Source organism: Narcine bancroftii, chromosome 5 (genome assembly GCF_036971445.1).
Source record: "Narcine bancroftii isolate sNarBan1 chromosome 5, sNarBan1.hap1, whole genome shotgun sequence".
Classification (NCBI taxonomy): domain Eukaryota; kingdom Metazoa; phylum Chordata; class Chondrichthyes; order Torpediniformes; family Narcinidae; genus Narcine; species Narcine bancroftii.
Genome location: NC_091473.1, coordinates 23,481,111 through 23,493,111, shown reverse-complemented (window position 1 = coordinate 23,493,111; position 12,001 = coordinate 23,481,111). Strand labels below are relative to the sequence as shown.

General features: G+C 44.0%; 2 long non-coding RNA genes across 3 annotated transcripts in view; both read left to right on the top strand.

Moving 5' to 3' along the window:
• The first annotated feature begins 647 nt into the window (after window positions 1-647).
• On the top strand, window positions 648-3,192 carry LOC138762644 (uncharacterized). Of its 2 annotated transcripts, none has more exons than XR_011357011.1 (2): window positions 648-789; window positions 2,990-3,192. It is a non-coding gene; the product is annotated as an uncharacterized lncRNA (long non-coding RNA). The 2 variants fall into 2 exon arrangements; XR_011357010.1 differs by having other exon boundaries at window positions 648-1,482.
• A 7,537-nt stretch (window positions 3,193-10,729) lies between these two features.
• Window positions 10,730-12,001, top strand: part of LOC138762643 (uncharacterized) — a 62,459-nt gene continuing 61,187 nt past the window's right edge. Inside the window, exon 1 of the long non-coding RNA XR_011357009.1 lies at window positions 10,730-10,813. This is a non-coding gene — a long non-coding RNA (uncharacterized lncRNA). The remainder of the gene's footprint in view (window positions 10,814-12,001) is intronic.

The window sequence follows — 12,001 nt, the reverse complement described above, 5'->3', positions numbered from 1 at the left end:
CGCCATTTAATCATGAACTGATCCATTTTCCCACACAGTCCCACAGCCCAGCTTTCTCTCCATAACCTTTGATGCCCTGGCCTCCACAACTTACTGTGGCAAAAAAATTCCACAGATTTACCACCCATCTGGCTGTTCTTGACCAGGGTGGGCAACCTTTTTTTTAAATGCACATTCCACTTTAAGTATTCCCTATGCCATAAGTGCTCTGTGATTAGTAAGGGATTGCTTAAGGTGGTATGTGGGTAGAAAGAAAAAGCTTGAAAACCATTATTTTAATTGTACCTACTTGATTCGTTATGTACACGGTTTCTTAACTCCAAAGGAAATGGGCCAATGACAATTTTTCTCAAGCAAAATATTTCATTAACAATTGGGTCTAGAGCTGTGGCTCTCAACCTTCCCTTCCCACTCACATTCTTAAAGTGGAATGTGAGTTTTAAAGAAAAGGTTGCCCACCCCTGTCCTAGACTCTCCTATCATGGGGAAATAAAACCTATTTTAGTGGTACTAACTGCAGAGCTCAGGGAACACAGCTTACCAGAGAAGAGTCAACTGCCAACTGTTTTTTTTATTTTAAACAATCGTGCGCTTCATAAAGGGGAGTGACGTCAGCATGCTGCAGAGTCATTGTCTCTCTGGCAACATGCCAACAGGAGGCAATGAGCTCCGTCAACCCATGCAGGTCTGAAAACGTGGGCTCCTCCTGGGCAAAGAAGAGGAGCCCGCACCATTCTGTGCCAGCCACTCGGTGTGGTGATTCTGCCTGTCCAGCTGTGCGGTCACTCGGTCTGCCGCATCTTCTATATTTACTGTGAACTGGAATTCATTGTCTGTGTGTTGTTCAGATGGCTGGCTCCTCCCTTGGCTCCACCCTTACCTACCCCAATATAAAACTTAGTTTTCCCGCCATACCTCAGATTCACCTGAGGACTATTGATTGTAAGCTACTGGCTGGAGTGCTTCCAGTCCTACCTGATGGCCACACAAGACATCTTCAACTCCGACAGTCTCTGGAGATCTGCACTTCTCTCTTGAGTCAGCCCTAAGGGGTTTGCTGTCATCAGAGACTGTGCTACTTATGAGTCTACCATAGAAGGCTTGAGGGTCCATTACATGAGGCCTCAGAACAACGTGCTGGCGAGGCCAAAGGAGAGCAGGGGGAAGGATGAGAGGGTCCAAGAGGTGGTGGCATAGAGATCCTGGGCTATGTGATGGAGAATGGGATCATTGGTCCTGACCCTGATTGAATGCGCCCCCTGTTAGACCTCCCGATCCTGGACCATGAAGGCCTTAAGGAGGTGTTTGAGCTTCTTCTCTTACTGATCTCAGTGGGTCCCTCACTACGTGCATAAAGTCTGCCCCCTCTTAAAATCCACTTTTTTTCCCATTACAGGCCGAAGCCCAGGTGGCTTCAATTACGTTTGGAGCTATATCGCGAAGGCCACCATGCGTGTGGTGGACAAGAAAGCACCCTTCCAGGTGGAAAGCAATACCTCTAACATAGTTCTGGTTGCTACTCTTAACCAGGTGGACAGGCTGCTTGCCTTTTTCTCCCACAGCCTACAACGCCATGAGCTTTGGAACCCATCTGTGGAGAAAGAGGGTCAAGCCATTGTAGAGGCCATCAGGCACTGGTGGCATTACCTGGCCAGCAGAAAATTTATACTGCTCACAGACCAGCAATCGGTGGCATTTTTGTTTAATAATGCAAAAAGGGGAAAAATAAAGAATGATAAGATCACTAGGTGGAGGATGAAACTCTCCAACTATAATTATGACATAGTATGCAGGCAAGGTTCTCTCCATGAACATCCAGATGCCCTGTCAAGAGGAAGCTGTGCCTCTGCACTCACCAGCCAGTTGAGGTCACTGCGTGATGAGCTTTGGCACCCAGGCATCAATCAAATGGGTCATTTTGTCAAGCCACGCAACCTGTCCTACTCCGTTGAGGACATCATGGAAATTATCACGTCCTGTCAGGTCTATGCAGAGTGCAAACTTTCCTTCTACTGTCCCAACAAATCACACCTGATAAAGGCATCCTGCCTCTTTCAACAACTCTGTGTCGATTTCAAGGGTCTTCACCCTTCCATCAACGGAAATGTTTACTTTCTCAACGTCATTGACGAGTACTCACATTTTCCGTTCGCCATTCCCTGTCCAGACCACCACCACAGCCATCAGGGCCTTGCACTCTTTTTCACTCTGTTAGGGTATCTCATCTATATTCATCGTGACTGGGGCTCATCATTTATGAGCGAAGAGCTATGCCAGTACCTGCTCATACGAGGCATTTCCTCAAAGCAGGACGACTAGCAAAGATCCCCGGGAGAACGGAAAGTTGAAAAAGAGAATGCCACTGTATGGAAGGCCGTGAAACTGGCTCTCCAGTCCAAAGACCTTCCAGACTCATGCTGGCAAGAAGTCCTAACCACAGTGTTCCACTCCATAAGGTCACTCCTTTGCACTGCAACGCAACTCCTCATGAGCTTATGTTCATGTTCCAGAGGAAATCCATGTCCGGGACTACTCTCCTGGCTTGGCAAATGGCATTGGGGCCAGTCCTGCTAAGAAAGTATGTGAGAAGGAGCAAGACAGACCTCTGATCGATAAGGTGCACGTGCTGCACGCCAGCCCAATGTATGCCTACATGGCATACTCTGTTGCAGAGAGGACACCGTCTCGATCAGAGACCTGGCACCTGCCAGAACTGAGGATCCAATGCCTCAAACGAGCCAGGAACTACCGAGTACACCACTCAGGGTCCTGCTCGGGAAGTGGTCCAATCCACCCCGCGACCAGAGCCCGAGCCCTTGAGACCCACTGACCCTGTACCACAAGGGGTCCAGGAAGTTCAGGAAGCCCAAAGTCTTCCAATACTGAGGCACTTAACCAGAATAACTAGACCCCCTGACAGACTTAACTTGTAAATATTTGTAAACTATTAGTTTTTATCTAATGTATAGTCTCTGTTTTTCACTTACAGGCTCTATTCTGAAGGAAGGGGTGAATGCAGTGAACTGGAATTCACTGTCTATGTATTGTTCTGATGGCTGGCTCCTCCCTTGGCTCCATTCTCACCTACCCCAATATAAATGCTGGTTTTCCCGCCTTACCTCAGATTCACCTGAGGACTATTGTATCTACTGGTCATTGATCGTAAGCTATTAAAAGCATGTTTGAACTCTTCACCTGTCTCTGAGTGCAGTCATGTTACACACACCATTCAACATTTGAAATGTTTCAGTGAGATCTCGATTCATTCTCCTAAAATCCAAAAGCTGTCAAACTCTTCATAAGATAATCCCTTAATTGCCAGAATCATCCTTGTGAACCTCCTTTGAACCCTCTCTGCTGTTAACACATCCTTTCTTAAATGAGCCCAAAACTGCCCACAATATTCCAAGTATCAGCAGTGCCTTTTAAACCCTCAGCATCACATTCCTGCTCTTATATTCTATTCCACTTGAAATGAATGAGAGTATTCCATTTGCCTTCTTCACCACCATAAGTTTACATTCTGGCCGTCTTGGATGATGACTCCAAGGTCTATTTGCATCTGAACATTTTAAATTTTCTCCCCAATTTAAAATAGTTTGCTTTTTTTATTTTTTCTAAAGTGCATGTGTACATTTGCTGACATTATATTTCATTTGCCACTACTCTCCCCATTCTCTTAATCTGTGTAAGTCTTTCTGCAACCTCCCTGTTTCCTCACACAACCTGCTCCTCCACCAACCTACAAATCATCTGAAAGCTTCGAATCACCTGGAAACAGGGGCAGCACAGTTAGCATAGTGGTTGCACAACGTCGTTCCAGCGCCCAACATCGGGACCCGGGTTCGAATCCCGTGCTATCTGTAAGGAGTTTGTACGTTCTCTGTGTGTCTGCATGGGTTTTCTATGGGAGTTCTGGTTTCCTCCCACCATTTGAAATGTACCGGGGGTTATAGGTTAGTTGGGTGTAATTGGACAGCATGGGCTCATTGGCCAAAATCTCGTACTGTATGTCTAAACTTAAAAATTTTAAATTAAAAAAAAAATTACATTTAAAACTTGGCCACAAAGTCATTCATTCAATAATCCAAATTATTAATATACAATGTAAAAGAAGTGACCCCAACACCAACCACTGTGGAACATCACTAACAACTGACAGCCAATCAGAATATGATCCTTCTATTCCAACTCTCTGCTTCTTACCAATCAACCAATGCTCTTCCCACTCTCCACACTCATATGTTTCCTGTTATACCATGGGCTCTTATCTTTTAAATAGCCTCACCTGTGGTACCTTGTCAAAGGCCTTCTGAAAATCCAAATACACATCTACTGGATCTCCCTTATCCAACCCCTTGTCATTTCTTCAAAGCAAGATTTGTCAAGCAAGATTTTCCCTTAAGGAAACCATGCTGGCTTTGGTCTATCTTGTCATGTGCCCCCAATTATTCCATAACCTCATCCTTGATGATCCAACATCTTCCCAACCACTGACATCAGGCTAATTTCCTTTCTGATGCTTCTCTTCCTACTTGAATAGTGGGTGGCATTTGCAATTTTCAATCCTCTAGGACTATACCCAAATTTATTGATTTCTGAAAGATTATTACCAGTGGCTCCACAATCTTAACCACTACTTCTTTCAGAAACCGAGAGTGCAATCCATCTGGTCCTGGAGACTTATCCACCTTTAGACCATTCAGCTTTCTGGGCATCTTCATCCTTGAAATAGTAACTGCACTCACTTTCTTCCCAATATTATTGACATCTGGCACACTGCTAATAACTTCCACTAATGGTTCAAAATACTCATTTATTTCCTTTGTTATTTCCTTGTCTCCCATTATTATTTCTCCAGCATCATTTTCTTATGGTCCTACATCTAATCTCACCTCTCTTTTAATCTTTCTATCCTTGTAGAAGCTTTTTGCAAATATCCTCTTTGATATTATTTGCTCACCTACTTTCATATTTCATCTTTTCCCTCCTCACATTTGTTTTAGTTGCCTTCTGCATTTAAAAAAAAATCCCAATCCTCTCTCTTCCTACTAATTTTTGCTTCCTTTATGCCCTCCCTTTTGATTTTACATTGGCTTTGACTTCCCTTGTCAGACATAGTTGTGACAATTTTCTATTTGAATATTTCCTCTTTATTGGCGTGTCTTTATCCTGCACCTTCCCCTCACTTCTTGCAGAAACTCCATCCACTGTTGCACTGCTTCCAATTCTACTTTGGCTAGTTCCTTTCTCATTGGTGTGTAATTCCTTTAATTCCACTGAAATGCCGACACATCTGACTTTAGTTTCTCATTGTTAAATCTCAAATTGAACTCAATCATACCGTGATCACTGCCCTGAATGGTTCATTTACTCTCAGCTCTCTAATCACTTCTGGTGCATTAAACAACACTTAATCCAGTACAGCCAAAGTTCCTCAACATGATTATCCAACTGCACGAAAACCAACAAGGTCGGGTCAGATACAGCAATGAGCTCTCTGAACCCTTCTCCATTAACAATGGCGTGAAGCAAGGCTGTGTTCTCGCACCAACCCTCTTTTCAATCTTCTTCAGCATGATGCTGAACCAAGTCATGAAAGACCCCAACAATGAAGATGCTGTTTACATCCGGTACCGCACGGATGGCAGTCTCTTCAATCTGAGGCGCCTGCAAGCTCACACCAAGACACAAGAGAAACTTGTCCATGAACTACTCTTTGCAGATGATGCCGCTTTAGTTGCCCATTCAGAGCCAGCTCTTCAGCGCTTGACGTCCTGCTTTGCGGAAACTGCCAAAATGTTTGGCCTGGAAGTCAGCCTGAAGAAAACTGAGGTCCTCCATCAGCCAGCTCCCCACCATGACTACCAGCCCCCCCACATCTCCATCGGGCACACAAAACTCAAAACGGTCAACCAGTTTACCTATCTCGGCTGCACCATTTCATCAGATGCAAGGATCGACAATGAGATAGACAACAGACTCGCCAAGGCAAATAGCGCCTTTGGAAGACTACACAAAAGAGTCTGGAAAAACAACCAACTGAAAAACCTCACAAAGATAAGCGTATACAGAGCCGTTGTCATACCCACACTCCTGTTCGGCTCCGAATCATGGGTCCTCTACCGGCACCACCTACGGCTCCTAGAACGCTTCCACCAGCGTTGTCTCCGCTCCATCCTCAACATCCATTGGAGCGCTTACACCCCTATCGTCGAGGTACTCGAGATGGCAGAGGTCGACAGCATCGAGTCCACGCTGCTGAAGATCCAGCTGCGCTGGATGGGTCACGTCTCCAGAATGGAGGACCATCGCCTTCCCAAGATCGTATTATATGGCGAGCTCTCCACTGGCCACCGTGACAGAGGTGCACCAAAGAAAAGGTACAAGGACTGCCTAAAGAAATCTCTTGGTGCCTGCCACATTGACCACCGCCAGTGGGCTGATAACGCCTCAAACCGTGCATCTTGGCGCCTCACAGTTTGGCGGGCAGCAGCCTCCTTTGAAGAAGACCGCAGAGCCCACCTCACTGACAAAAGGCAAAGGAGGAAAAACCCAACACCCAACCCCAACCAACCAATTTTCCCTTGCAACCGCTGCAATCGTGTCTGCCTGTCCCGCATCGGACTTGTCAGCCACAAACGAGCCTGCAGCTGACGTGGACTTTTTACCCCCTCCATAAATCTTCGTCCGCGAAGCCAAGCCAAAGAAAGAAAGAAAAGAAATCCAGTACAGCCAATCCTAAGTGGGCTCATCAACAAGCTGCTCTAAAAAGCCATCTTGTCGGCTTTCTACAACTTCTTTCTCTTGAGATCCAGTCACAATCTGGTTTTCCCAATTTTGTTTTGCTTCCGTCGGTCATGGTTGACCATGGGTGCTGTGCCTCTGGTAGTCACTGTGGAGCGGCCTCTCCAGGGCACCAGCCAGGGCAGAGATCCATCTGTTAAACCTACGTGCATGGAAACAAGCCTAATAGTACTACTTAAGGCTAGCAACACTCTCTATAATGCTTAGAATATTCTGGTACAGCAAGAAGGCAGTTTTGCAGATAAGTGAGGCAGTGAGTGATTAATTGGGGAGTACTGAGTGAACTAATATGGAAACAGTACATGGAGTTTGAGAATGTATCTTTAATTGATCAAGAATATCCATTTCTCATTGAGTACAATTAAAGTAGGTGTTTCTCTTGGGAAATTATTGTATTGTGTCACAACACCATATGTACACTGAGTGCAATATCTCTTCCAGTAGTTCAACATGTGATTCTGTGTGCAAAGCCAATTTTTTTAATGATGTTATCTGAATCCTGGATAGATTTGATAAAAATAATTGAATTTCTTTACAAAGCTTTGTTTCTTCAACGAGGATTAGCCATTGAATGCAAATGAAATGCAATCTCTACAGCAGAGTATAACTAACATCCGTATTGATAGATTCAATCCATCTGGTAGTTGTTTTGCACCCACTCTGCACTTGAAAGCCACCTGTACTTCGTATCATCTCTTGCCAAGAAATACCCATCGGTTTCAGGAGTTGGTGAGGAAATGCCTGATTCCAGAAACCCCCTAACTGGTTAATTTCATGATTGCAATTACAATGTCCTCTGTGGCCTAAATGAAACTGGTCCAGTGCAGTCAATAATGCAACTCAATAACCAGCCTTTTTTGGTGAATTGTGCAAATGCAACACCATTCATTTCAAAATTGTAATCATCTTTACACTTATGCTTTATTGGTTTGGAACTCTTGGCTTCAACAAATCAAAAATTCCACCATGCCTTCCCATTCCATTAAACCATAATGCTGAGTAGAAAGGGTCTTGCTCGCCCGCTTATCTCCATTCTTACCAACCAGTGGATTGCTTTCATTCTCTGCACGAGTAACTGAAGAACCCCATTTGCAAAGAAGAGATATAATTGAACTGGATTCCAGAGCATTTTTTTCGGAAGATTGTACATTTGTCAACAAGGTGTGGATCACTTTAAGACAAAAATTTAATATACACCCTTCGTTCCCTATGCACTCATGAGACAGCTAACAAAAATTTTGGTTTGAAAGCACAGTTCAGTTCAAATTTATTTCATCTGACTAAACATTTACAACCTAATGAAACAGTGTTTCTCCGGACCATAGTGCACTCAAATACACAGCACATCTCCTTTGGCTTGGCTTCGCGGACGAAGATTTATGGAGGGGGTAAAAGTCCACGTCAGCTGCAGGCTCGATTGTGGCTGACAAGTCGGATGCGGGACAGGCAGACACGGTTGCAGCGGTTGCAGGGGAAAATTGGTCGGTTGGGGTTGGGTGTTGGGTTTTTCCTCCTTTGTCTTTTGTCAGTGAGGTGGGCTCTGCGGTCTTCTTCAAAGGAGGTTGCTGCCCGCCGAATTGTGAGGCGCCAAGATGCACGGTTTGAGGCGATATCAGCCCACTGGCGGTGGTCAATGTGACAGGCACCAAGAGATTTCCTTAGGCAGTCCTTGTACCTCTTCTTTGGTGCACCTCTGTCACGGTGACCAGTGGAGAGCTCGCCATATAACACGATCTTGGGAAGGCGATGGTCCTCCATTCTGGAGACGTGACCCACCCAGAGCAGCTGGATCTTCAGCAGCGTGGACTCGATGCTGTTGGCTTCTGCCATCTCAAGTACTTCGATGTTAGGGATGAAAATAATCACCTATATACATATTCCAGGATACTGTTCAGCAATCTCACAGCCTGCAGCAAGAAGCTATTTCCCAGTCTGGCAGTCCTGATTTTGATGCCCTTGACCTCTTTCTTCATGGTAGTGGGCCAAAGATACTGGGTTGGATGGAAAGAGTCCTCTGTAATTCTCTGAGCACCATTTAAGCGGTTATTGTCATTAATAGAGGAAAGGGAGAGGCACAGTGATCCTCTTGGCCTTTTTGATGATCCTCAGTATTGACTTCTGATCCAATGCTTTGCAGTACCATATCACACAATGACACAGCCTGACAGGACACTCTCAACTGTGCTCCTGTAAAATATTGTCAAGATGGGGGCCGGCAACCTTTCTCGCCTCAACCTCCTAAGGAAGTGTAGACTTTGCTGTGCCTTGATGACTATAATGAGGAGGTGTTGTGGGTCCAGGATTGGTCATCCTTCATAAGCATACCAAAGAACTTTGTGCTATCCATTCTCTCCAGTGTGAGAAAGGAAGGATAGGGTCAGGGTAAGTAATAAAGCATATGTCTGAAGGACGTCCATGAACAGGATGGTTTTCTAAATTACTATCCCATAAGCTTCATGAATACCATTACTGATGGCAGCCCTTTAAATTCTGGATTTAATTAATTTAATTACCCATTGTCATGGTTGAAGTGAACACATGTTGAACGGCCTTAGTCTTCAGGCTACTAATACAGCAACTCAGCACCGTTATACCCTATTCTCAGGGCAGTTGTTGTGAGAACACATTTAAAATCCTTTACTATGTTAGTGTTTTGTGTTAAAACTAGGTTAACTTGACTTCGCTTCTCCTGACCCCATTCTGGTCACCTTGGAGACTCTTTAGTGCTTGAACTACTGCATGGAAAATAATCCCTCTCACATTCTGAAAATAAGAGGCAAAAAGTTGCAGAGGAACTTAACAGTGTGATAAATTGTTCAGTTCTTGATTATAAGTCACCTTGCAGTTTACAATTGAATTATGCATATTGGAAGAGATAAATATAATTATATTTCATTTGTGGATTTCCCATTGTTCTTAAACCCATGAAAAACCATCAGACATCACTCACATCAGTGAACTTATGATTTGTAGAAATTTGCACACTGGGGCAAATAATGGTAATTCATTGCCTGGGTAGATAACTTGTCTGTGTTTCTTCTTATTTTAATTCCCTAGCTGTGGGGAGTTCAGAATTCAATACTGAAAAAGCTCATGTTTCTGTACGTACACAGTATGTCCCTCTGGTACTGAACACTGTTGTTTACCACACTTCACTACTTATTGCTTGCTGCCATGATGAGCTCTGTGTTCTCAGCCATCTGCAGTCAAACAGCAGTGGAAATAAGTTACTATTTCTCTTTTTCCCCCCTCCCACATGAACAGATGAAGAGGGTGATGCAATGCCAGGTGTTGAATCCTGAGGTTAAAAAAAGTCAACACTCTTAGGTTGAGTTCAAATATGCTCAGTTTTTATTCCACCAATTCTGTTTTTTACTCCCTCGTGGTCCTGTGCAACAAGCCAGCCATTACAGTCGATAACCCATCTATATTATCCTGCAAGGCATTATAGTCGATAACCAAAATATATTATTTATCACTATGACATCCCTCCCTTATCAAATAAAAGGATCATCAAATAAATGAATAATGCTTAAACTACTTTTAAAACAGTCAACTTTTGATACTGATATTTTTCAATACCAATATCAACTTCAATTTCCAAATCACATATTTTCCTGGATGATTTACAAAACACAGATTTCCAAACCATAAAATACAAAGTTCTCTCGGGTATTACATCATGAAGTCTTGAAATCTCCTAGGTGGTTGTCACAGACATTCTTTCCTCACCAGTACCTCATCCCCTGGTATTACATCTGAAGGTCTGGCATTCCTTTTCATGTCTGTATACAATTTGGTAGCCCCTTTTCTTTCAGCATTGTGGTCTTCCACTTCCTGGTCATTCACTATGTCAACAATCATTGGTATTTTGGTTCTGATCTTTGTTCCGAACAAGAATTCTGATGGCCATTATGTGGTGTCGCTCTGAATGCTGCTATGTAGGTGAAAAGAGCTTCTTTCCAGTCCTTGCCTTCTGCTTGAGAGATTCTCATTCGTTTCTCCGGTGAGTGATTCTGACGTTCAACTTCTCCATTAGCCTGTAGCCATTTTGGTGTAACCTTGTGGTGGTGTACACCAATGGTTCTCATGAATTCTCAGAATATCTCTGATATGAATTGAGGTCCATTGTCTGAATGCACAGTCACTGGTAAGCCACATCTGGCAAAGATCTCTATTAGTTCTGCGATAGTTTTTTCTGCTATTATTGATTTCATTACGACATACTCATAATTTATATCTGCTGTAATAGTCGACAACAACCATAATCGACTCTCCAGTTGGGAACGGGCCCAAGAAGTCGATTGCAATATCCTCCCATGGTCCTGCTGGTAGCAGTGTGCTTCAGGTGGGTTAGGTCTGCTTGTCACCTGACACCAATGACATGATCTCACATATTTTTCCACATTTTTTTCCATTCCTAGCCACCAAACTTTCGTATGGACGTTTTGTTTTGTCCCAACAACTCCCAAATGTCCCCCGTGAGCCAGTGCTACCATCCTCCCTCTCAATTTCTGTGGAATAACAAATCTATTTCCCTTGAGTACACATCTTCCAATTGTGCGCAGTCATCTCTGATGGCCACATAGGTTTTGTTTTGACAGCTGTTCCAGTCATCGCTGTTGATCTGATCCTTAATGCCCCATCCTCCCTCTCAATTTCTGTGGAATAACAAATCGATTTCCCTTGAGTACACATCTTCCAATTGTGCGCAGGCATCTCTGATGGCCACATAGGTTTTGTTTTGACAGCTGTTCCAGTCACCGCTGTTGATCCGATCCTTAATGCCCATCAGTTCTGGATCCATGCACGATTCCTCCTCAATCTCCTTGATTTGTACTGCCCATAATGTAGCATTCACCACAACGAATCTCACGAACAATTCAGCCTTCACACCTCCAATCACTACTGGCACCTTTGCATTTGCATATTTATTGTTAATGGCAAAAGCATATCTTGTCTCAGATTGTTTTTTCTGATCACATCACATGTACATTCACATTCACATGAGCCCTTTTCAACATGACGTACATTTTGTTTGCCCCTCAGCCTACGTCTGCCTCTCATCCTCCTTCTTCCTCCACAATTATTTGTACGTCTGGGTTTACCTCTTGCCTGGGGTGGGCTTCTGCATGTCTTTCTACCACAGCTTCTGCACACTTGAACCCTGGCTGGACAGCACAAATCCTTGCCA